This window comes from Cyprinus carpio, chromosome B23 (assembly GCF_018340385.1).
Source record: "Cyprinus carpio isolate SPL01 chromosome B23, ASM1834038v1, whole genome shotgun sequence".
Lineage (NCBI taxonomy): Eukaryota > Metazoa > Chordata > Actinopteri > Cypriniformes > Cyprinidae > Cyprinus > Cyprinus carpio.
In genome coordinates, this window is record NC_056619.1 from 10532507 (window position 1) to 10532843 (window position 337).

Here is a 337-nt window from a genome sequence, read left to right on the forward strand (position 1 = left end):
AGACTGATTAGCGGACGTTAAAAACACCTAACTCGGTTAGCGCGAGACGCGCTCGCTGTGAAGCAGGAGCAGAGGATTCCGCTTAGTCTTAAAGCCTCTCTCGAACGGCTATGCTCACAAATCAAACACTTGTCAAAAAAAGAAAACTGATTCTCAGCTTAGAGTTTGGTATTCGTATGGTCTCATACGGCATATGCCTTAAATATAGGACAAACTGCGTTCAATACAGCTTTCATAATGCTTCTTTGATGCCTTAAATACAGGACGATTCCATATTATACAGAACGGGTGGCAACCCTAACAGTGCATACTTTTAGGTTAAATTAATTAGCTTTTT